General features: G+C 34.1%; 1 protein-coding gene and 1 long non-coding RNA gene across 2 annotated transcripts in view; one reads left to right on the plus strand and one right to left on the minus strand.

Moving 5' to 3' along the window:
• Positions 1-26,417, plus strand: part of LRP1B (LDL receptor related protein 1B) — a 2,064,747-nt gene that overhangs the window by 311,395 nt on the left and 1,726,935 nt on the right.
• Positions 16,546-25,479, minus strand: LOC110122625 (uncharacterized). Its single transcript, XR_002309278.2, has 3 exons — positions 25,265-25,479; positions 23,421-23,501; positions 16,546-16,608 (listed from the first exon to the last, which is right to left on the minus strand). It is a non-coding gene; the product is annotated as an uncharacterized lncRNA (long non-coding RNA).

The following is a 26,417-nucleotide window of genomic DNA, read 5'->3' on the forward strand; positions in this document are numbered from 1 at the left end:
ATCATGTCATTCATCCTATTTTCAAGCAAAAATATAATAATAATAAAAAACAGTATTATCTGGGAAGGCATTAATAGCAGTGAAGCTGTGATTAAATACAGAAGATAAAAGACTGGGAAGGGGACATTTATCCAGAAAAGTCAGACAAAGAACTCTTCCAATATGCATACATAAGGAAAATATAGTTTTGTATTTTTTTCCAATTTAAAACTCAATTTTGCAAATATAGATATATATTTCTGTTATATAACAAGTGGGCAGCTGCTGATATTTGAATTATTTTTATATCATTTAGAAATTTATATCATTTTAAAATAAGGCAGTCATTTTTTATATCAAAGGATTATAATCATTTCACAATTGAAATTTAAGTCATTTTATACTCATAGGAATATCATTCAATACTTATCTAATTTTTAATTAATTGCATCATTGCTTACCATTTGTCCAACTAGAACTATTTTTTTTTAGAATTATTTTAAGGCTTCTTTAAAAAAATGATTGGAATATAGTTGACTTAAAATGTTGTGCTAGTTTCATGTGTACAGCAAAGTGAATCAGTTATACATATATCCACTCTTCTTTCAGATCATTTTGCCACACAGACCGTTACAGAGTATTGAGTAGAATTCCTTGTGATAGGCCATAGGTCTTTATTAGCTGCCTGTTTTATGTATAGTAGTGTGTGTTCTCAATCTCAATCCCCGAATTTACCCCTTGCCTACTTTATCCACTCGTAACTATAAGCTTGTTTTCCACATCTGTGACTCTATTCTGTTTCATCAATAATTTCTTTTGTACCATTTTCATTGATTCCACATATAAATGATATGATATGTTTGTCTTTCTGTGTCTGACTTACTCCACTCGGTATGACGGTCTCTAGGCCCATCTGTGTTGCTGCAAAAGTGTGTGCACAGTCACTTGAGTCAAGGTCAACTCTTCGCGACCCTGTGGACTGTAGTTCATCAGGCTCCTCTGTCCATGGGATTCTCCAGGCAAGAATACTGGAGTGGGTTGCCATGCCCTCCTCCACGGGATCCTCCTGAACCAGGATTGACCTGAATTTCCTACATTGCAGGCAGAATCTTTACCCACTTGAGTGCTACAGTTGATGTTATTTTGTCCTTTTGATGGCTGAGTAATATTCCATTGTATATATGTACCACACTCTGTCTATTCCTGTGTTAATGGACGTTTAGTTTGCTTCCATGCCCTAGCTATTGTAAACAGTGTTGCAATTGAACATTGGCATGCATCTATCTTTTTAAATTATGGTTTTCTCTGGGTATTTGCCTAGGAGTGGGGTTGCTGGGTCATAGTAGCTCTATTTTTAGTTTTAAAAGGAAGCTCCTTACTATTTTCCTTTGTTACTATACCAATTTGCATTCCCATCAACAGTGTAGGATTATTGCCAAAGCCTTCTTTAAGATAATGCTCATTTGAAACAAAACTATCTGAAAGACAACTAGCTATTTTGTTCTAGAGATATATTAATTCTAAGGCCATATACCACATAACTGGTATAAATATTTTACTTGTGGCTGGAAAATGAATTTACCTCTGGAAGAGAAAAAACAAAACAAAACAAAAGCTTCCCCCCCTTCCTAGCCAGAAGCATTAGGATTTAGTCTTTTTTAAAAAATAAGGAATTGTCATTAAGAAATGTGATTTTGTAGAGATAGCCCATACCTGAATTGTAATAGTGACCATGTACAACACTCATTTTGAGAAATTTCTTAACTCTGTTGAGGGGGTACACATCCACTAAGTCATTAGTAATCTTTCATTTGAAGCCACAGATTAAACTATTTCTCAATCAAGTCAGACACAGTTTTGCTTTGGTAACTTTTTTTTATCAATCCGTCTGGTTAGAACATTCTTTTCCCAAATAACCCTTTGACTGAGTATGTCATCTCCTTCAAGTTTGTATTAATTTTTACTTTACTTCTGCACTTCCCCCCCATATACTCCCAGGAAGCCCTGCACCCCGTTTTTATTTACACTTCTTTTTTCCTACAGCATCTACCATAAGGTTGCTAAATTTAGCAAATAAAACATATGGTGTGCCTCATTAAATTGAATTTCAGATAAACATCAAATATAATTTTAGTGTATGTATGTCCCACAAAACATGCAATAAAGGACATACATATACACAAAAGTTATTTCTCATTTATCTTAAAAACACATTTACTTTCTACTTTTATAAGTTTGATAGTCCTGTGTTTTATCTGGAATATCTAACTTGTAACCATCAAATATGTTTATTGACTTTACTAATGTTAATTCATATTTTTTGTCTCCTGTGAGACATGGGATATCCGACATTTTATTTTTTAATCAATTTTCAAGTAGCTGAAACATACTGGACTTGAAGCCGATGCTCAATAAATATTTGGAGGATAAAATTTGTTTTAATAAAGATAACATAAAGGGTTTTCTTTCCCCAATATAATCTCAGTATATACACTTGATTCAATTTTAAAATTCACTTTAGTAGTTATTTCTTATTTTATATGATTAATTAATGAGCATAAAAATATTTATTTTAAAATTTATTACTTAAAATGAATTTTAACGAAAAGTATTAATTAAATTCAAATCTATCACTGTTTTCTGAGATGACTAAACTAAAACATGGGTGCAATCCAAGAATGAGGAGTTCTTTCTGGAAGGCACAAATACTCATTTCAGTACTATTAATTTTTTTTTATGCAACCAGTGCTGAGAAGATTCAAGTATGAGGATAATTATAATAGTGAGTTATAAATGTCTTTCATTTGGGTACATCTCATTTATTTATGATGATGAATAAACAATTGATCTGTGCTTTTTGTTAGCATCAATCTATGGTGGGGACTTCCCTGAAAAATCTGTGGTAGAGAATCTGCCTGCCACTGCAGGAGATATGGGTTTGATCCCTGGAGCAGGAAGATCCCCTGAAGAAGGAAATGGCAACTCCTTCCAGTATTCTTGCCTGGAAAATCCCATGGACAGAGGAGCCTGGCAGGCTACCTCCATGTAGCCTACAGGCTACCATGTAGCCTCCATGTAATGCCTCCATGGCATTACAAAAGAGTCAGAAAAAAACTTAGCAACCAAACCACAACAAATCTATTTTGACTTCTAATATTCAAATCAGATTAAGCAGTGTAATTATTTTTTCCTAAGTTAATATCTATAGGGTCTCTTTCAAGTTCATTTCCCTTCTAGCAGGATGTAAAATGGGTTTTCTTTGCTTTCATCAGCTCAGTTTGTTTCAGTCCCTCAGTCATGTCCAACTCTTTGCAACCCCATGAACCACAGCATGCCAGGCCTCCCTGTCCATCACCAGCTCCCAGAGTTTACCCAAACTCATGTCCATTGAGTCGGTGATGCCATCTAACCACATTCTCTGTCATCCCCTTCTCCTCCTGCCTTCAATCTTTCCCAGCATCAGGGTCTTTTCCAATGAGTCTATTCTTCAAATCAGGTGGCCAAAGTATTGGAGTTTCAGCTTTAACATCAGTCCTTCCAATGACCAACCAGGACTGATCTCCTTTAGGATGGACTGGTTGGATCTCCTTGCAGTCCAAGGGACTCTCAAGTGTCTTCTCCAACAGCACAGTTCAAAAGCATCAATACTTCTGTGCTCAACTTTCTTTATAGTCCAACTCTCACATCCATACATGACTACTGGAAAAACCATAGCCTTGACTAGACGAACTTTTGTTGACAAAGTAGTGTCTCTGCTCTTTAATATGCTGTCTAGGTTGGTCATAACGTTCCTTCCAAGAAGTGAGCGCCTTTTAATTTCATGGCTGCAGTCACCATCTGCAGTGATTTTGGAACCCCAAAAAATAAAGTCTGACACTGTTTCCACTGTTTCCTCATCCATTGAGCAGGAAGTGATGGGACCGGATGCCATGGTATTAGTTTTCTGAATGTTGAGATTTAAGCCAACTTTTTCACTCTCCTCTTTCACTTTCATCAAGAGGCTCTTTAGTTCTTCTACACTTTCTGCCATAAGGGTGGTGTCATCTGCATATCTGAGGTTATTGGCATTTCTCCCAGCAATCTTGATTCCAGCTTGCCTTTCCTCCAGCCCAGCATTTCACATGATGTACTCTGCATATAAGTTAAAGAAGCAGGGTGACAATATACAGCCTTGACGTACTCCTTTTCCTATTTGGAACCAGTCTGTTGTTCCATGTGCAGTTCTAACTGTTGCTTCCTGACCTGCATACAGGTTTCTCAAGAGACAGGTCCAGTGGTCTGGTTTTCCCACATCTTTCAGAATTTTCCACAGTTTATTGTGATCCACACAGTCAAAGGCTTTGGCATAGTCAATAAAGCAGAAATAGATATTTTTTTCTGGAACTCTCTTGCTTTTTCAATGATCCAGCGAATGTTGGGAATTTGATCTCTGGTTCCTCTGCCTTTTCTAAAACCAGCTTGAACATCTGGAAGTTCACAGTTCACATGTTGCTGAAGTTTGGCTTGGCGAATTTTGAGCATTACTTTACTAGCGTGTGAGATGATTGCAGTTGTGTGGTTATTTGAGCACTCTTTGGGATTGCCTTTCTTTGGGACTGGAATGAAAACTGACATTTTCCGGTCCCGTGGCCACTGCTGAGTTTTCCAAATTTGCTGACATATTGAGTGGAGCACTTTCACAGCATCATCTATTAGGATTTGAAATAGCTCAACTGGAATTCCATCACCTCCACTAGCTTTGTTTGTAGTGATACTTCCTAAGACCCACTTGACTTCACATTCCAGGATGTCTGGTTCTAGGTGAGTGATTACATCATCATAATTATCTGGGTCATGAAGATCTTTTTTGTATAGTTCTTCTGTGTATTCTTGCCGCCTCTTCTTAATATCTTCTGCTTCTGTTATGTCCATACCATTTCTGTCATTTATTGAGCCCATCTTTGCATGAAATGTTCCTTGGTATCTCTAATTTTCTTGAAGAAATCTCTAGTCCTTCCTATTCTATTGTTTTCCTCTATTTCTTTGCACTAATCACTGAGGAAAGCTTTCTTATCTCCCCTTGTTAGAAAGAGATCATTCTGTCATTTTTGAGATTGCATCCAAGTACTGCATTTCAGACTCTTTTGTTGACTATGATGGCTACTCCATTTCTTCTTAGGGATTCCTGGTGACAGTAGTAGATATAATGGTCAACTGAGTTAAAATCACCCATTCCAGTCCATCTTAGTTCACTGATTCCTAGAATGTTCATGTTCACTCTTGCCATCTCCTGTTTGACCACTTCCAATTTGCCTTGATCTTGCTAAAATTGCAATATAATCTTTGGTATTTCAAGTGTCTAAAAAAATTCAGGACAATGAGTCCCTGCTTAAGACTATTATGGACTAAACTTATAGAGTAGGTCAATGTATGGCTTTGTTTAGCCGTTTTGTTTTCCTTCTTTCTTTCTTTTTTTTTTTTTTTATGGCCAGAGCAAAAGAAGATTTCCATGAAAGTCTCAATTTGAGAAGTATTTTTTGTTTATGATCTAAATGAATTTGGAATCTCCTGTGGCATAAATTCTCTTGTCTCAGCATTTGGACTGCATTTACAATTTTTAAGAATGCTCAGTGCTACATGTATGATTTTACACATATGAAAAGCAAGTTACATGTGTTGTAGAAATTGTAATTTTGCCTTGATGTAAACTTTATATATTCTCCCTATTGACTGGTGATCCCATTTTGAAAAGATACATGTGTAGCAGTAGTGCCACAACATTTATTCCCCTTACAGTATCTTCTCTCAGATAAGTGCTTCCCTGGAGGCTCAGACAGTAAAGTGTCCACCTGCAATGCAGGAGACTGGGGTTTGATCCCAGGGCCGGGAAGATCCCCTAGAGAAGGAAATAGCAGCCCACTCCAGTACTCTTGCCTGGAAAATCCCATGGACAGAGGCGCCTGGTAGTTTATAGCCCATGGGGTCGCAAAGAGTCAGACATGACTGAGCGACTTCACTTTCTTTTTCTTTTCTTAAATCCAGTAAGAATAGCATGACGTTTTGTTTTGTTTTGTTTTTTCCCAAAATGAACCATCTTTGGTGCATTATAATTCAGGTTGTACCTGTCAATATAAACATTATAAAAAGTAAAAACAAACAAGAACAAGTCAATATTCTTTGTCCATCCAAACTCAGAAATCTGAGATCTTCTGGCTCAATAGTCCCCTGGTAATACACTGCTGCTGTAATTATTCAGCTTCCACTGTTTTGAAGCCGCATCATGATATTCCTAACAGAGATTGGAAAGCACAAATGCTAGTCTGAATTTCAAGTTTCACAATCCGTTTTTTCACCCACACTATTTAAATACCCTGTTCTCTATTGCTTTAGAAGGGTTTGTGATCCAACTCCACTGTGAAACATTTTGTATCCTAGAAAGGAATGGATTTCTATACTGAATAAATTCAGCCTGCCTTGAGAAATAGTTCCTCCAGTGAAAAAACAAATAAGAAAATTTCATTCTAAAAAGTTACAATTTGTATATTAGTACCCAATTATCATATCATTGAGGCATGCTGAAACATTCAGCCAAAATACGGAGAAATGTCCTTTACAGGAGGATCAATGAGTATGTATATGGGAAGTCAAATGTCCAAATATGCTGAGTACAAAGGAGAAATATATTTAATGGTATGCTTATCACTTATTCCTTAATTTTGTCTTCCCAAAGGCTTAAAGAAATCCAGGCTTATCATACTTTAGTAGAGTGATGAGAAGGAAGAATCAATTTGTTTATGCCTCCAATAGTAGTTATTTGATGTGTTGGTTGTCCTGTATTTGTATCCACCAGACTATGTGATAGCTTAGACTGTAGATTACACTGATTTTAAATTTTTATATACCTCACTTCTAGCCTAAGATTTGCTATATATGCAATGCCCAATAAATATGTTTAGTTAATCGATGCAATGTAATATGAGGTTGTTTATTGTGGGTTGACAACTTTTTGTTTTCCTAAACCCATGTGAACCTAATTGGGTCAACAAATACTCCTACTTGCTCCCTTGGGCTCCTTGTTTCAGTTTTCCTTGAATATACACAACTATCTGTCATATATTTTTAATCACATCAATTATATAAACATTGCAAAGACTTCTCTGGGAGTTTGATGTGAGAAAATTAACTTCTTAGCTGAATTTTTACTGGAGAACATTCAGGTTTAATGTGTTGATAAAGATTAATATTCTAATACTACCTAGACAAAAAGTTCTTGGGTCATCCATCTAGCAATTTATTTTTATTCATTCATCCATTTATTCATTCAAACAGCGTTCAGTAACTTCCACTTATTATGTACAAAACATGGTACTGGATGCCTGGGCAGAAGAAAAACAGTTTCTTTTAACAACTTTCAGTCTACCAAGCTTATTTCGTCTATCTTTGCAAAAGCCTCATTATCATAGAATATGTGATGGAAATGCAGCGATAAATCAACCAGTGCTTCTAACCTTTTTAAGGTCAGAAGTGCCTGTAAGATTATGATGAAAGCTAATGATATTCTCATCATAATTACAAGTATACATATATTAAATTTATTTTTATTGTTTCATATGATTTACAGAAAAATAGAAGTTTACCCAGGGGTTTAAAATTAAGAAAAACCTTCTAATTTGATTTAAAACATTTATTATTTTAAAGATAAAAAGGGGTAATCTGAAAAAAAAAAGTCTTTTCACAGCCCATCACTATTAATTTTAATGTATTTCCCTTTAATAAAAACTTTTATCAATTCATCTTTAAAGATTCCCCTTCCTCATTCTCATTACCCTTAAAACAAACATCACCTCTGCCATCTTTCCCTGACAGTCTATTTCCTTAAGATAGTCTCCAAACATTCTAAAGTTGGTTGTCTTTTCCAATCTTCTATAACTACTAGTCTGAATAATATTAACCTCAAATAAAATCACATCTCTCTAGGTCCTCAAACACTGCTACCATAAATCCTAGGCACTACTTGATTCCATTATTGTGTTGAATTTATATAGGTAACAATGATTTTATAGAAAATCACTATGTGAAAACATATTTTTAAATTTCCAAATTATACGAAATCACTTTATATACTGTAAAGTCTGCATTAATTCTGAAGATTATTTAAAAATTAAGATAAAAATCTTCCTACCATTAGATTTATAGATTTCTAATAAATTTTGCCAAACAGCTTAGATACTTTTTAATAGGACATATTTTTATCTTGAGAAATTCACGTTCAGCACCCATACTTTGCAATTAAGATAGCAGCATGAAGAAATATTGTTAGCTGTTAGTGTCATGTGTGACAGTAATATAAAGTTAATTGATATATGAGTTACAAAATTATACTGCTGGTTATTGCTTGAAGGCCTAATGTTGAGCCCCAGTTTCCATCAGGTGACAGTTTTAATATCTGCTGGTGATGCTCATTTTATCTGTAGCAGCTGCTTGATTTTTCCTGGTTAGAGGAAAGATTTCAAAAAATGAAACACTGTGAGGTCTTTGGGAAAAGGAGAAAAAATAGAACAGAGGAAATAAGTTTTATTTATAGAAATATATCTATCATAGATGTATCATATCCATTTCACATTTTCTCATGTTTATGTGGTGGAAAACCTAAATACTTTTAGATATGAATATTAGCAATGAATCTATATAAGCATTTGCAAATAGTTTTAAATATATTTTTAATTTTTTAATTAATTTATTTTTTTAATTGAAGGATAATTGCTCTACAGAATTGTGTTGTTTCTGCCAAACATTAACATAAATCAGTCATAGGTATACATATGTCCCCTCCCTCTTGAATCCCCCTCCCACCTTCTTCCCCTTCCCATACCTCTAGGTTGTTACAGAGCCCATGTTCCCTGGGTCATACTGCAAACTCCCATTGGCTATCTATTTTATGTACAGTAATGTAAGTTTCCATATTCCTCTCTCCATACATCCCACACTCTCTTTCCTCCCTCTTCACTCTCCTTGTCCATAAGTCTGTTCTCTATGTCTCACTACATTTAATCATCCTAATAAATGGTAAATTACATCAATATAACTTTATAGAATAATTGCTATACTATTTTGACTTAACCCTTTATAATCATCTCAATTCATGATGCCTCTAGGTTCTCAAAAGGTAATTTAATACAGTGGGTTCTATCCCTAATTACACAAATATTCATTACGCAAATATCTCAGCATATAAATAGGACTCATTTCATTTTATTATATTTATCCTTAAGGATACCATGTCAAGCCAGTTATCCATTATTTTGACTTATCTATTATGTATTCAACACTTGAATCTGTTATTAAAATGTATTCATAACTTTCTGGAGAAAGAAATGGCAACCTACTCCAGTATTCTTGCCTGGAAAATCCTATGGACAGAGGAGCCTGGCAGGCTACCATCCATGGGGTCTAAAGAGTGGGACAAAACTTGGTGACTAAACCACCAATACGTAATTTTCTAGTCTAAATATAGTCATTTAGAAGTTAACTTTTCAACTAAGGAATGAATGTATGTTTATATATAATATATGTCATTATTATCAAAAGCTTTAAATGTGCCCCCTTATATACATATATAACACTACCTACCATTTTTTAGCCATATAATATACAATTTAACATGATAAAAATATACATTTTTGTTTTTTAATGCATTTAAATATCTTTTAATACTATACTAAATTTGATTTTAAAAATCTGTTTATTTAAATAAAATATGATGGTAAATAATGAGAAATGAACTGGTTATTTATGGAACTGAATGGAGAGACGTTCTTCTCCATTTAGTAAGTCCTCTGTTTTACTGTTTCACTTACTCATGTATCTTTTGTTGGTAGTTGCTTTATAGACAACTATTTACTTATTTGTATCTTTTATTATAGTTGCTTTATAGAAAAATAATTTTTTGAATCATGTATTAAATGCCACTCTCCCTCCCTTTCAAAATGTCTTCATCTGGGTGAATATTTTTCATAGAATCCATGGGAATTTTATAGATGGACACTTGAGAAAGTCTTTTCTTGGGGGGGTTTGGATTGGAGCTAAGAGGCAGATAGAGAAATTAATTTAAACTAATCTATATGATTTATCCAAACATGTCTATTAAGAAACATAGAGAAAGATGGTGCTTTAGAGTCACAGAGGCCATTTAATTTAGGAAAATTAGTACTTGTGTTTCTCACCAGCTCAGTTTATGTATAAATATTGTTTTGAATTTCCTGATATTCTACTGCCCACATTTAATGTGAACATGGTTAGACCTATCATGTAGGCCATCAGATAAAGAATATTTTTGTTAGTGGACTAAAGTGATAACCTGACAACATGATCTCCTCATGTTTCATTCAAAGCAATAGCCAAACTAATTTTTTTTAAGTATTAAAAAAAGAAATTACATCTGTACTGGAATCCTTTGCAAAGCAGTTGAAGGGAATTCATTCCACAAAAGAGAACAAATGGTATTAAATATCTTTTTTCTAACAATTTCCACAGAGTGACAGTTACTAAAAACTGTTTCCTGTTCCTCTTCCCCATTCTCCTACTACCAACCTTTTCATTTTTGCCTTCCTTCATTCAACTTCTCAACCTGTTCTCACCTTCATCTAGTAGCTTTCCTAAAGTAAACCAGCTTTGGTATATTTTGGTTTCCTCAGTTCTTCAAATCTAGCTAATTCTGTGTTGAACAGAAAGGAAAGGAACAGGGCATGATAGACACTCGGGCAGATGGAAAGGGTTGAGGCCTCAATGAACACTAAAGGATGATATAGTAGTAACTTTGTCCCAGCAAACGCGACATTGTCAAAAAAATCTGCAAAGAGAAAATCTACAAGTGTTTATAGGTAGGACTTATGCACTGGCTTTTATATTTAACTACACTCTTTAGCCCAGTTGATCCTTCCAATAGATATTATTCCTACAATTTCTAATAATGACCAAACAATTTAAGGTAACTGAAAGATGCAGAACAAGTAAATGTAGGGACCAAATCTAAACATAGATCTTCTGATGCCCTACTGTCCACGCCAAGCAGAGTCAACCAATATCAACTTTCTTTGAGGGATTATATGAATAATAATATATTTACTATTATAATGTGTTCTATGATAGTCAGAGATCAATAATTCTCACAGCCATGTAAAAGGAAGAAGAAATAACGAGGAAGAAATAAATATTTTGGTAGAAATCAGCCCAATAGGGCAATGATATAGTTCAAAACTATATCTAACAACTATAGAGTTGTTAGAGTTTACTGAACTCTGTCTGAAAAATATTAATTCAGTTGGGTGAACAAATGCTATCAATGAATCAAGAAGTAAGATTTTTAATGCCATTTTATGGCTGTCATTTTCCAGAAATATTTTGAACAAGAGCTGTGTCAAACTTTTACCACTCTTTTCAAACCCTCCATCCCAATTTACCTTTAGTCTACAAAGAAAATAATTCATCAAATATGAATTTTTTCAATTTTCTTCTACTCTATCATTATTAATCATACTTTAAATTATCTAGATATTCATTTGTCTTTGGAAAAAAGATCTCATAAATTATCCTTTCAATGATTTCTATGTTTTTCTCTGTGATTTTTTTTAAACATATTAGCTCCATCATGATCTTCCTCTTCTACTAATCTTTATACATCCTTGGCTTTGTTTCCTCAGTTTACAGTTTTCCCCATGTTTATATTCTTTGAAAAACAGCAAATATGACAAATAAACAGCTATACCTCTACTCCAATTTCAACTCTTATTTTCTCATTCACTTGGAGTTTTACCCTTTATTCTGGAAAATGTCAGTCCACCATTGTTTTTTATCATCTTAACTTCCTTGGGCTACTGTAAATAAGATTTTTCTTGTTCAAAATCACTTCAAAGTTTTACAGTTACTTTCTTTCTAAGTGTGCAGTTTCCTCTCCTTCCAACCCTTATGAAATTGGACACTATGAACCAACATGATGACTCCAACTTCCCACCTTTATCAAAGAATCACATTTCTAACAGCTTTTGAACATTTTGCCCTAAATCTCACATCATCCCCTTCAATCTCATATTCCCCCCTTCAATCTCATATTCTTGAAAATAGAGCTTATCTGTCCCACTGATCCCCCCCCACCCCCAACCATCTACTTTATTGAATGGTGTATCCACTCAAGAGAACCAGGTACAATTTCATTTCCTGCAGTGTTTTCACACTGATCCCTTTGATGCCATCCATTTCACCTCTGAAATGGAAATTTTACTTCCATCTCTTCTTTCTTTTTTCATTATCCAAGTTTAGGCCCTCTTAGCTATATGGCTGAGCAGGTGTTGTGAAACTGAAAGTGTTAGTTGCTTAGTGGTATGAGACTCTTTGCAACCCCATAGACTGTAGTCTGAGGAGGGCATGGCAACCCACTCCAATATTCTTGCCTGGAGAATCCCATGAGCAGAGGATCATGGAGGGCTACAGTACATGGGATCATAGAGTGGAACATGACTGACTGGCTAAGCATACAGACTGTAGCCTGCCAGGCTCCTCTGTCTATGGGATTCTCCAGGCAAGAATGCTGGAGAGGGTAGCTATTCTCTTCTCCAGGTGATCTTCCTGACCCAGGAAATGACCTGGGTCTTCTGGGGGTGGAAAGCGTTGTATTATCTCGTTAATTAATTTGCCTACTTTCCTCAATATTTTCCATCTCTGAGTCATTCACCAAACTGCTGACAAAGTTCTCCTTCTGTCACATAATGAGATGCTTCTTTTTTAAAACAATGTTTAAAACATTCTTTAAACCATTCAGTGGCAAACCTCTAACACACAGTGAACACAGTGAAGTTACTCAGTTGTGTCCTACTCTTTGTGATCCCATGGACTGTAGCCCACCAGGCTCCTCCATCCATGCAATTTTCCAGGCAAGAGTACTGGAGTGGGTTGCCATTTCCTCCTCCAGGGGATCTTCCAGACCCAGGGATTGAACCCAGGTCTCCCTCATTGCAGACAGACACTTTACCATCTGAGCTACCAGGTAAGCCCCGAAAAACAACCAGGGAAACATCTAACAATGAAGTCCAAAACAGTTGAGCATGTTATTCTCAATAGTGCCTTTTATTTAAATTATTTCTTCTTCCTGAAATGCCCTTACCTTCCTAAACCTCTTCAAGTGGTAAACTTTACTTCTTTCATCATCCCCTTCTATGCCTGGGAAGTCCATATCTACCTTTCAAGCCAGATCAAAGAGTTTCTCTTTTGAGTCTTTCTTTATTTTATTCCACTTTTCTCTATTCCTGAAAAAAAGGGAAGGGTACTTCTCTTTCTATCTCCTTAGCCCTTGGCACACACATCTGTGTAAAAAACTTCATCTATTTCTTCAACGATCATGTATTGAATGCTTGTCATGTGCTAGGTGTCAGAGGTATGATAGTGTCATTTTCTGGTCAAATGACTTGCTCTCCGAAATGTGCATTGCTATTTTTCATTTATGATTAATTTTATTGCTAAATTATTATTGTCTTAAGGTTTTTCATGTTTGTATGAGACTAGGACAGAATTTTACTCTAAAAAGTTATATGGATGTTTATTAATTGATAAATATACTATTCTTTTCTCTCTGTAACTATTATACTCTGAAGTATATTGGGTGAGACTTTTTCCTATAAAATTCATATTGCCTTGAAATTACTTTTTATTGAGGCCCCAAAATACATGAATAGTTCCTTCATTTCCTACATTGGTGGTGAAAGTGCTATAATAAAAAGTGGACACAAAACTAATAACATACTCTAAGTAACAAAAACAAACTTTGTTCTCCTAAATTTAAGTGGTAGGGGCAGTGTTCAAAATAATAAACTTTATAATTTATCAAAAAATTAGAGACTTTTAAAGAGTAAAAATATATGTGCTGTTGCAGGATTGAATATAGAGAAAGAAATTGCATATTTATTAGATTATTATCATTTTACTGAGTAGAACAACTTTGTTTGATTTAGTGATAATGACATAAGAAAAAAATAATCAAGAAACTTTATTTGTGAAACTATAATTTTAGGTATCTTAGTGTGTGCATCTTGCTTTTTATTCAGAATGTCTTGTTTCCTTTTAAGGAGAGTGATATTGACTGTTTTCAAAATAGTATTTATAATAGAGTTCAATGCATAGAATTTGTGGGAGAACTTTGAGATAATGCAAAAAGAGTAGTATTTTTTCACCGGTGTGAAATGAAAGGTAAACTTTTCTTTAGAAATATATGGTTCAATTCATTTTTATAATACAAATGAAAAAGACTTAATTTGAATGAACAGTTGAAGCTGTACACATATACCATGTTCTGTATATACATTTGGTTAAGTTTCGTAAAGACTAAATGTGAAAACAAGTTCTCGTAGTTGAAATACAACTTACATCTCTATTATTATTTACAACCAGAAGATTTTTGAAAATTACATTGAGAATTATTTTTTACAGCATTAGATGTCCCTGTGACTGTAATTCTGCCAGAGAAGCTAGTGATCACAGAATGACTGAACCATTTGATTGCATTGTCAAAATAGTCAACACAGTAATTTCAATTTACCAGAACAGCACAATCTTTTCAAGCTCACAGAAAGACAATTTGGATAAGAAAAATAGGTATTTTTGTGAAAGATTATGTTGCAGTCCATTTACCTCAATTCATATACTATTGTTTTTATTTGCCTACTCACTCATTTTTTTTATAAGTGATTCATTTTGTTCACTCAAATTGTGTGTGTGTGTGTGTGTGAGAGAGAGAGAGAGAAAATAGTGATTGCCCACCAAATGATCAATTCTCTGTGTCAATTTCAGCTGGCAGAATTTTATTAAAAAAGGAAAATATGTAATTGTGAAAATGGATTCATTCTTTAAGAAAAAAGAAATGAACCATAGAAAAAAGATTTTTTGAGAGATAGTCATTCTAATAATGCCCTCATCAGAGGCTGTTGTTTCTTGTAAAAATAATATACAGAGGAAAACCCTGGTCAAGAACATAAAAGCATATGAGAATGATAAAAGAATATCACAGTGTAATGTAAAATGACACTTTCCTATTGGTAAAGAAGTTATTCCCATTGGAGTGTCCATTGACCAATATTTACAGCATAGAAATTCATTGAACCAAGAGAAAAAAATGAGAATTAGGATTTCTTGATCAGTGGTTTGACCAATGAAACGATTGATAGTATTTTCAGCTAGCCAAAGTGAATATGCCAAAAAATAAACTTCAAAGTTAATGTGAAGAGATACAAACTTAATTAATGATAGTATACTCCATTTTTGAGTGCTTCCAGTGCACATGCCATGGACTGTTCATGTTTTATATGTGATATTAATAATTTTCACAACATATCCATGAGGTGTATATCATTATTCCTGATTTATACATTGGAAAATTTATGGACCATTTAAATAACTTTACTGATACCATAAAAATGCCTCCTGTGTTTGATTCCTAATATTTTTATTTATTTTAGTTTCTTTGTGTATTCTAATAAATACTTATTGGGTTTAATATATGTGGCAGAAAATAATGAGCAAGGCATTGCTTCTAGTTTCAATTAGGCTTATGATCTAGGGGCAAAGGTAGACAACTGAACAAAGTGTGAGCGTAAAATATGACGAATATCATGAGAACAGAAAAATCAAAGTTCCAGTGAAAAGTACAGGAGTCATATCTCCTATAACATCTGACTTGTAAATTGAGATGTAAGATAGACCTAGTATAAGAAACCGGTGAAAAGAGAAGAGTGGACTAAGCAATGGTTCAGAATCTATCAAGACACTGAGGCAAGAAAATATATACTGTAGTGAAAGACCAAAGTCATTCAGCTCTGGCTAGATCCCTAGGTTTGCAGGAGAAAGGGAAAAATTGTGGATTCAATTCTGAAGATCTTTTGCACTGTGTTTACTAATGTTGGACAAAAACTTCATTCTAAGTTTTTGGAGAAATTAAGCAGAGATTTTAAATGACTAAATGCACATTCTAAGAGAACAGTCTAGAGAATGAGTTGGGGCGGGGGACAAAACTTAATGCAGGAGGAGGCTGCTATGGGGCTCTAGGAAGGAGATGCTCTTGACAGACTATGGACATGCCAATTGGAGTGGAAGAAGGGATGAGATACTAGTGCTAAATAGGAAGTAGGAAACAAAATTACCATAATTTAATGACTCATTGTATATGTGAGTTGTTTGAGGAGCAGAGATTTAAACATAGCCCCAGGTCTCTGCCTAAAAATAGTAATAGAATTTTAAGTTAAATTTTAAGTACCAAGAATTGTTTTTTCTTGTTCTGTCTCGTAAAATCAAACCAAATAGATATAGTTAATACTTGGAAAACACAATTTGAGCAGATGGGTGAATTGTAGTGCTTACTACCGAGAAAGATGAAATTAGAGATGAGAATAAGTACAGGAATGACTGTAGACATTTTTGGAGTCTGATTTGAGAGACTTGCATATATAATATACTTAATAATTTATATGATTCAGTCACTTTTATGTGCAGTTATCTGTAGCCACTCTAATGTATGATTGGCTTTTACTCGCTGTGATGACATACTCACCATCATGATCCATAGGCGCAGGACCAGTGGTCTTGTCACAATATGAATATGCTTAACGGCATCTGAAGTAGGTGGGTAGTGAGCAATAAGCAAGAAATTAGTCTATGGAAAACTCTTCCCAATCTTGCTGTTCATATATAAGAAAAAGCCATAGAGAGATGTCCCCCAAACTGATACACATTTCCACAACACTTTCAATAAGTAATAAAATTGAAAGAAACTTTTCTAAGCTAATAATGATAATGAAAATTTGATCACATACTCATGAGAAAAGATTGGATTAACTTTTTATTCTCTCTGTAGAAAATATAATTAAAAAGATGATTCATGTATCTGTAGCTTAAAACCATAGAAGGAAAGGTATTATAGAGCTATGTCAATCAATGAATAAAAACATCATGTTAGTTTTGGATTAATGTTTTATGTATTGTCAGCTTTTTAAAATTTGTAAAGTGTTGTAATTTCTTTCACATTTAAAATAAATATCCATTTCCTTAATAAGTGGGAGGTGAATCAATGGCGAGAGGCTGACAGTTTATTCAGGGGCATGATTGGGCACATTAGATCATTGGAACTTCACAGTAACAAGAGATACACTTGTTCCAAATTGAGAGTCTAGTATTCACTGTAAGACATATGATAGTTTGCTTAGTATATAATGAAGATGAGAAACCCTTTAAATTATAGGCCTGACTTCCATAAAGATATGATTCAGAACTGACAACAAAGACAGACACTCTGGGCTAGAGGTGCTTAAAATTTCATAATCCTAAAGATTATCTGAGGAGTTTTATAAAATTCTGATTTGGGCACCCTCCCTCCAGAGATCCTAACTTGTAACCAGAAATTGCTTTTGTGTAACCCACATTCCAGGTATGTCTAATGTAGAGCCCCCAAACAACTTTGTTAACTGTTCCTTTTAGGGCAGTATAGATTTCCATGATGCAAGTGGTTCAGTGTATTACCTCTTCTCAAAAATTTCCCCCAGCCCCCCCCCAAAAAATTCCCCTTGCCATTTTTGAGGAGCTGAAGTAGATTTAAATTGCTGACTAGAAAATATTCTCTGAGAAGAAGTCTCTATAAACATTTTTAAAGCAGTTTATAATCATGGGAACATAACAAAGGTGTATATGTAAAAATAAATGGACTTGTTACATGCCATCATGAATGGTTTCACTTTAGAAGACTCAGAAACCTTAGTTATGGTGCTAAAAAAGGGGGAAAATCTGGTACATACAAATATACACAGTTACTAGGTTCAAATGACTATATGCTTAGTCACTCAGTTGTGTTCAACTCTTTGCAACCCCATGGACTATAGCCCTGTCAAGCTCCTCTGTCATGGGGATTCTCCAGGCAAGAATCCTGGAGTGGGTTTCCATGTCCTCCTCCAGGGGATCTTCCTGATCCAGGGATCGAAGCCAGGTCTCCCTCATTGCAGGGGGATTTGTTACACTCTGAGCCACAAGGGACTTCAAATGACTATATATATATATATGCCACTCATACAGTAAAGAATCCGCCTGCAATGCAGGAGACCTCAGTTCGATTCCTGGACCAGGCAGATCCACTAAAGAAGGGAAAGGCTACCCACTCCAATATTCTTGGGTTTCCCTGATAGCTCAGCTGGTAAAGAATCTCCCTTCAGTGCAGGAGACCTGGGTTTGATCCCTGGATTGGGAATATTCCCTGGAGAAAAGAAAGGCTACCCACCCCAGTATTCTGGCCTGGAGAATTCCATGTGTGTACACACACACACACACACACACACACACACACACACACACGTATATACAAATTAGATGTGTATTTAATGTGTATTAGATGCTTTGAGAAAGTCACTGCATGATATAACATCTTGTTATTCCCAAAACTAATGTCTCAAAATATTCTACAATAAATATACTAAAATTTAGTTAGGAACCTTTATCATATTATTACTAAGTCAACTTAATGAGGTATAATTTATTTTGTCAGATTACTCTGAATATAAAAGATGGTGACTATTTTTCAGTCTTTGAATGTACAAATGAATCTTTAGAAATTAGCAAGAATAATTTGGAGCAAGTTGTGAAATAAAAAAGGTAGAAGTCAATTTCTAAAAAACAATATAAGGATACTAAGTAATGAAGTTAGTGTATTTAAATAAAGCAAATTTGCTAAGTTTTCAATAGGAGGAATTTCAAAAGAGAAGAGTCAAAGATTTAATATTCATTTATCCAGTGTATTATGTCTGCATAACACAGTATTCAAATATAAGATCACTAGGATGATTTTAAAGATGCTATTAGCTAATATTTGGCTTTCTAGAAGAGGAAAATCATGATCAAAGCCATACAGAAAGCATCAAGCTGAGGCTGGAGCCCAGTGCCCAAAGCCCTAAGTTGCCCCGCTTTCCTTTTTTCTTCTCAGTTACACCAAACTTTTGAGGAACGGTATGTATCCAACTTGATTTTAAATTTATATCAATGTAAAAATCCACCGAGTTCACATGTTTTATCTCTATTTAAACTAATGAATCACTTGTGCAGGTGTTATCTACACTCAAATTATAGATTGCCCCGCCAAAGGAGCTATTTCAGACACTGGTAGGAGTAAGGTAAGAGAAACACAGTTAGCTGTGTTATTCTTCACTGCAAGTAGCTGAAATAGACAATTTTTTTTTAAGGAGAAGATAAAGTGCTTTATGTACTGTGTACATTTATAAGAAACTTAGCATGTGGTCTGAGTTGGGTGATATGCTGAGAAAATAATTGTTAATTTGTCTGTTCTGGGGTATAGATATATTTAGTCAATTCATTTATTTTAAAATCTCTGAAATAATAAATATTTTTTCATGACAGTAAATAAGAAAGGTGGGAGGTGGTAAGGTCAGAAATTGCAGAAAGGAGGGAAGGAAACGAATGCAGGCTACCAGAACTTTGTCTGCTACAAGTGACTTGTCTGCTACAAGTGACTCCTGTTATTAAAAGTCAGTATTTTTATTCTGTTTTCTTCTATAAGTACTTAGGTTAGGTATGGGGAAATTCCCAAGGCTGCAAAATTTTCCTCAGAGAAACAGCACTTATAGTTTACCAATTAAGCATACAATATAATGTTAAATCCACTTCCCTGGTGGCTCAGTGATAAAGATCTCTTGGCCAGTGCAGAAGAGTGGGTTTGATCCCTGGGTAGGAAGCACCTTGGAGAAGGAAATGGCAACTCACTCCAGTAATCTTTTCTGGGGAATCCTATGGAAGAGGAGTCTGGCACGGTTGCAAAAACCTCTGTGAGGTTGCAAAGGAGTCAGACATGACTGCGTGACTAAACAAAAACAAGAAATAATGTTAAACAGATGAGATATTAATGAAGTAAAATGCAGATTTTGGCTTAGAATTTTGACTTTTAGTATTTCTTGCATGTGATTGCTCAGTGTTTTCCTTCCATTGTGGAAAGTAGCATCACTTTTATTCTGTTTATGATAGGCCATTCAAACAGATTTCCGAACATTTGTCCCTAACCCCAAACCTCTTCAAGTTGTACATTCTCTTTCCCTTGTTCTCTTATGCTAAATCTTTGCAGTTATAGAAAGTATTTGAAATCAAATTGAGTAGAATTCTTGAGTATTTTCTTTAGATATAATAAATGATATTATGTATGCATCAAAAATAATTTCATCAAAATGTTTAAGAGTTTGTTGAAAATACGATCAACTAAGTAAAAGAGAGAATGATCCAGAACTGAACATGGATACAACCCAAATCTCTGTACGGAAGGTAGAGAAGATATGACATAAAACAACTGAGAGAAAATACCAGGTGTTCAGAACTTTTGGGAACTAATTTACATTTCTTATTTTTTCATAGTCCACACATCTCTAACTTGTAATTCATCCATTACAATACTAAAATATTCAACACAACAATCCACTATGATTATCTACTTCAAATATCTGCTTCAATTGTGTCTGACTCTTTGTGACCCTATGGACTGTAGCCTTCCAGTCTCTATCCGTGGAATTCTCCAGACAAGAACACGGGAATGCGTTGCTGTGCCCTCATCCAGGGGATCTTCCTGACCCAAGAATCAAACCTCCATATCTTATGTCTCCTGCTTTGGCAGGTGGGTTCTTTACTACGGGCACCACATGGGAAGCCCAAGAAAAACTTTTAAATATCCACAAATTAACTTCCATGTTCAAGTTAGAAGCAAAGGAACAAAAACTGCTGCTAGAAACAGAATAGGAGGAGGAGTGCTATTCTTTTTTTTTTTTTTTTTTTGGTAAATCTCATCCTTAAAATTTTTTTCCTATTATGTCTTATACACTTTTTAGAACAAGAGAGAGTTTTGCTCACTCAAGTTAACTCAAGTACATATGAAAAGAAGAGTAATCAAGATCACATGTTTGAAGTTAGGCCTTATAAGTATCCAGGAACAATTGTAAACTTAGATTTGATGGGAATACACAAATGTCTAGACTGCCTTTTCAGTATGGAGAACAGAAAGTAATTGGAGGGCAGAAGCATCATTCTGTATCTACTACTATATCAGTGTTAATGATAATAATAGATAACATATTGTTGCTATCTACTTTTGCCAGGTGATATTAGGTGCTTCATATACATTTTCCTTTCAACCTTTTCACATACATTTTATACACTCGTTATTACTTTCCAAATTCCCATTTTAGAGAAATATAATGGAACAAAGTTTAATGACTAGACCAAAGTAATGCAGTTAACAAATAACTGGGTCATGCTTTTACCCTTAATCCCAAATCTATCCTTATTAACCACAGGAAAGAATGCTATATTGCTCACATTACTTACTGTCATCCATATTGGGCGGAATTTTTATATTAGACCACTTCATTGACTGTCTGGCATCAGGTCCTTAACACTGGTGCAATCAGACATGAGTAGAAAAGAAAGGAGTATGTAAAAATAGATACCATCATTGGATAAAGGGCCCACTTGGAAAGAGGTAGAAGTTTGAAACTTCTTCAGAGGGTGTCATGACTTTGGCAGGCATACGGAGACTTGATGGACCTCCCAGGTGGCCCGAGTGTAAAGAGCTGTCCTGCCAATGCAGGAGACTTAAGAGATGCAAGGGTTCCTGGATTGGGAAGACCCCCTGGAGGAGGGCATCACAACTCACTCCAGTATTCTTGCATGGAGAATCCCATGGACAGAGAAGTCTGGAGGCTACAGTCCATAGGGTCGCAGATAGTTGGACACAACTGAAGTGACTTAGCACACAGGCAATGAGACTTGATGCCTTGGAAGTACTAATTGCTGAATCTTTCCTCCAATCTTTAGAGATACCTCCATTTCCCTGACATTTGTTCTCTACACCTTAGTTTCTTCTGGTATTTTTTTATGTTGGGTAAAATTTTACAGTTAGATTGAGCTCTGTAATATGTACTAAATAATCTAGCTGAAATAATGAAGAAATTAAAATTGTTTTTATTTAAATGTTTAAAACTTGCAGATTTTTAAATTGATATGCAGCACTGCTACCATTTAAATACTGAGATATAAGTGTTTTTCCTCTGTAAAGTTTTTAAAACAAACTTTTCTTCATAATTAATTAAGCATTTATTGAATAAAGTCTAAGATACATAATGATATTTACATAACTATGTTTATAGTTTCAGATGAAAGAACTGATAAATATCCTTGGGAAACAAGAGCATAAATGTATATAATGAATAATAATTAGTAAGGTATATAATTAAAACATAATGAGATATTGTATTAAAACACCAAGATTTAAACTGCAAGAATTGAAATTAATTAGTCTTCTTTAAATATACAACAGTAGTTTGGAAATTTCAAAGATGTAACAGAAATAGGAAATGGCAGTTTCTTCGGTGTTTTTATCTAAATGTTAACTTCTTATTATGACTAATTTTTTTTTAAAGTATATTTTAAGGTAGCTCAAACATTTAGAGTACTTCAAAGAGGTTATTTAATCATAGTGAAAGATAGCCACTGTAACTTTTTAGAAACTATGATTTATTCATAGGTAATATCAATCAAAACACAAAATCCCTAAAATTTTATTTTTCTCTCATATTTGCTTACACTTTTACTTCCCCAATCATCTGCTACTAATTTCTCAAAAGATGTAGCTTTGGGCATCACATACTTGGATTTTGTTTCATGAATACATTCAGAAGGCTCATTATCTTTCCCTTTTTTTTGATACAACACAGATTTCTGTTATTGATCCATATTGATCTTTGATCACAAGCCACTAGGCTTTTAAAATATACTTATCTACTCTTCAAAAAGTAAAGATACTTCAGTTCACAAGTGATATCCAGATTTGACATATCTCTGAACTGAACTGAATGGGCATAAAACATGAATCTTTGTTATGATCCTAAGAAGATTTTTAGGAATGGTTTTCATGCCTTACCAAACTCCGAGGAGAAAAAATGTAAACATGCAGATTAGAAGACTGAAAATCCAAAACCTACAAATTAAAAGGTTGAAATGGCTAAGTTTTTTCACACTGAGTTGTCTGTAACTGAAGAAGAAAGTAGAACGCCCTTCTCCTGATAAGATGACATAACTGCATGTTACTTTTCTACATAAAAATATACTTATGCATAATTTTATAATATATCACAAATATACATAAATATACATAAATCATATATATAGAAATATATTTTTAAGCAATGGGTGAATATGTGTATTTTTAAAGAAACTATGATGAATATTAAAGTGGATTCTAGCTTTAGGATATGTCAGAATTTGCTGTGCTTTGCTTCTTTGAATTAGATTATAATTTAAATACATTAATTTTGGTGCAGTATAAATTTTGAGGTATTAAATGAAAGAAACACTCCTTTAGTTCTCTATCAGTATTGAAACCCAAACAACACCTGGATATTGGCTATATAATGTTCCATCCTCTGTTGAAGGTGGTGGTCTTCCATTAACATCAACTCTCTTGAATTCCAGCCCTGTAGTTTTCAAAAAGGCAAGAGAGGAAGATTATTCAACATGGTGATTGTTAAACAAAGGAACTTTATTTATTGCATATGTAGTTAGGGGCTTCCCTGATAGCTCAGTTGGTAAAGAATCCACCTGCAATGTAGGAGACCCTGGTTTGATTCCTGGATCGGGAAGATCCACTGGAGAAGGGATAGGCTACCCACTCCAGTATTCTGTCATGGAGAATTCCATGGGCTGTCAGTCCATGTGGTCGTAGAGTCAGACATGACTGGCTGTAGTTAATTCTCCTCAAGGCTGCTCTGGAGTAGCCTTCACAGAGAATACTTAAAATGCATAGTAAGTATACAGTGCTAGAATGAGGTCACACTGAACCTAATTTTCTAACACATGGATTAATTGGGTAGTGGGGACCAGGATGTTCAGGCCTCATAAGTTTTTCCAAGTTTCCTGTCATCCCTGGGTGTCCTTAACTAAAATGTTCCTAAAACTAGTCAGAAAATACAAAGAAAATGAGGGTCATAGGAACATAAGTATTTAAAATGATATAAGCTCTTGGGTCAACAGATGAAAAATACTAACAAGTGTAGCTTAAGATGTGGGATAAAAAGAAGTTTGGGGTTTACATTTTGACGTTATATTGGAGGGCAACTTGTTTAAGTACATCAAAAGCTCTAAAAATAAATTGTTTTGCAAAATCTCACTTTTAATCATTAAATTGCATTTTAAAAGTAAAACAGGTAACCAAAGATTACCTACAGAGTGGTTTATTACAACTTTTAATTTTAGCAGCAACTTTTGAGCATCAAACTAGTTCCCAATTTCTAAAACTTAAAAAACTATGGAAAATTTATACATAGTCTGCCATGTCCTTATTATATTCATTAAATGGAATTAGAATTACCAAAATGAAGCTTTATCACAGAATATTTTTAATAAAAAAGGATAAGGCACAGAGAAATATATTAAGTACTTAAAATAATCCCAACAATTTATATGTATTTTTTTCTATATGCAAAAGTCTACAGAAATGTTTACAATACAATAGTGGTCATTTCCTAAGGGTGACTAATTTCAGTTCTTACTTTTTTCCTTTTTTACTATCCTCCATTTTCTTACATTTTAATTAAAGTGCAGTTAAAATATTACCAAAACTTAAGCTATTTGAAACAGGAACACTCTAATAGATAATCTAACATGACTTAATATGTATTTTGATATTTAATTTTGCAAATTTCTTAATTGTAGAAAGAACAAGCACTGGTATAATGTTAGAAAAATGTGTGCATTTATATTTGTTCCTGAAAACATTATGCAGCTTAATTTATATTCACTTAGGCTTCCATGGCTCCCTTTTCCAATTTTTATTAACAGAAAATGTTCCATTAGACCTTTTCTTTGATATAGTAATGATTACTTTCATGAGGATTAATTTAAATTCTCATGACATGTGTCTTCTGTAAAGTACTTAACTAGCTGTGTTTCTTATAGTGATGTTTATGACACCCATTGAACTTTTATTCATATTTCACAATTATCCAAATAAACAAGCCCACCTAACTAAGACCTCTGTCCTCTATCATATTAACTAATAAAGACATTCTTCTCACTTGATAGTTTGAGGTTTCCATTTTATATATATAAAATGATAACTATTCTATGAAAACCACTATCTCACTATCCTTTTTGTTTTTCCACTTGGAGAACTTTCATACTTTTTAAATGTTTGTTTGATTGTGAAGGTAAAATGGAAGGAGCTAGAAAATTTATTTACTCCGAGCCTTTGATTCTGGAGAATTCTAGGGTAGGAAGTTCTTCACGGTGTCATAAAGGATGTTTGCCTATGGTGTGTTAATATTCAATATTTTCATCAGCAGTATACTTTCATGATTGCTCCCATTTCCATAAATATCTTCCTTTTGTCTTTAATTCACAATGCTGTAAATAAATGATGAGGAAATTTTCACTTCTTCCAGAGGCAGTTGCTACCTCTATAGATCTGAGACTCAAACACACAGAATTTTAGTTAACATCCAATAGGTGGGAAAGACTTGAGAAGAAAACATTGAGACCTGTTTTGGAAGTATAAGGTTGGAGCAAAGTCTCAGTAACTTAAAGCAATATGAATAAAATAACTGCTTATATGATTTGCAAGTAGTTTGCTTTAGTCCAACATCTGTATCAAACACACATTTATATGTGGGATGTCTTGGTGAGTTGTTAAGATGACTAAACACACTGCTAGCATTTAATGCCTAGAGGTCAACATGATAAATATACTCCCAATAAAAAAATTATTCTCAAAATGCCAGTGATCCCTAAATTGAAAAACAAAAATAATTCCTCTAGTGGTTATGACAGAAGGCTTTGTGTCAATAGACGAGTGTTTTTGGTCTTAACTGTACCCACTTTCTGGTTGGATGATATTAGTCATTTAGTTTTCCAAATAGCCTTATATCTGATTTGCAAGATGCAAACAGTAGATTTTCTGTGAGTATTAAGAGAAATGCACAAAGTGTTTAATTTAGCATGTGACATAGAGTGAACATTCAATAACTATTATCAGTTATAGTATTGTTTAATAATCTTCCATAAAAAAAGTGTTTTCAAAATCTAGCAACTTAGCACAGTAAGAAGTCTTACTAAATGGCTGTGAAAAGCATATTAAAATATTGATTATATTTAAACTAAACTGTAAATATTCAGTCTATTTTCCAGCCTATTTTTTGACACATAAACTAAGCTCCATCTCTGTTAGTCATTTGGCATTATGTTGATATTCAGTGTTTCCCTATATGGTCTTTCTTTTGTTTGGAGTGACAGTCTCCTTCTTGGCAGCTTGGCAATTTCATATTCATTTATTAAAATGATTAAAAATTACCTTTTCTGGAAAATTTCCCTCATATTTGTATCAGTTCTTTTGAATT

This window comes from Odocoileus virginianus, chromosome 13, assembly GCF_023699985.2.
Source record: "Odocoileus virginianus isolate 20LAN1187 ecotype Illinois chromosome 13, Ovbor_1.2, whole genome shotgun sequence".
NCBI lineage: Eukaryota > Metazoa > Chordata > Mammalia > Artiodactyla > Cervidae > Odocoileus > Odocoileus virginianus.